This window comes from Pteropus vampyrus, unplaced genomic scaffold, assembly GCF_000151845.1.
Source record: "Pteropus vampyrus isolate Shadow unplaced genomic scaffold, Pvam_2.0 Scaffold56, whole genome shotgun sequence".
Classification (NCBI taxonomy): domain Eukaryota; kingdom Metazoa; phylum Chordata; class Mammalia; order Chiroptera; family Pteropodidae; genus Pteropus; species Pteropus vampyrus.
Window position 1 is genome coordinate 4199922 of NW_011888837.1, and position 389 is coordinate 4200310.

Genomic DNA, 389 nt, shown 5'->3' on the forward strand with positions numbered 1-389 from the left:
TAACAAATAAGACAGTACTTTGGACTGAAGCATCTAAGAGCCAGTATTCCACTTCCATCCTTCTCTTTCCTGTCATGGCAGCCCTTGATTGAGATAGAGGGATACTATGTTCCTGAGTTAGCATAGAGGCCCTGCTAACTTACATGGAACTTTGAGCACAAAGTAAACTTTAATTGTGTTAGGTTTTTAATATTTTGGGAGCTTTGTTACTATAGTGTAGTCTGGCAATCTATGTTACTTTTATATATGTTTCATAACACGTATATAGCTTATAACTATATAATGATGGTAGTGGCCTACTTAGCATAGAAAAGTGTTCATGATCTAATACTTAATATGTCTCTCCAAGATTATTTCCCATAATATTCATACCTCTAACTTCATACTTA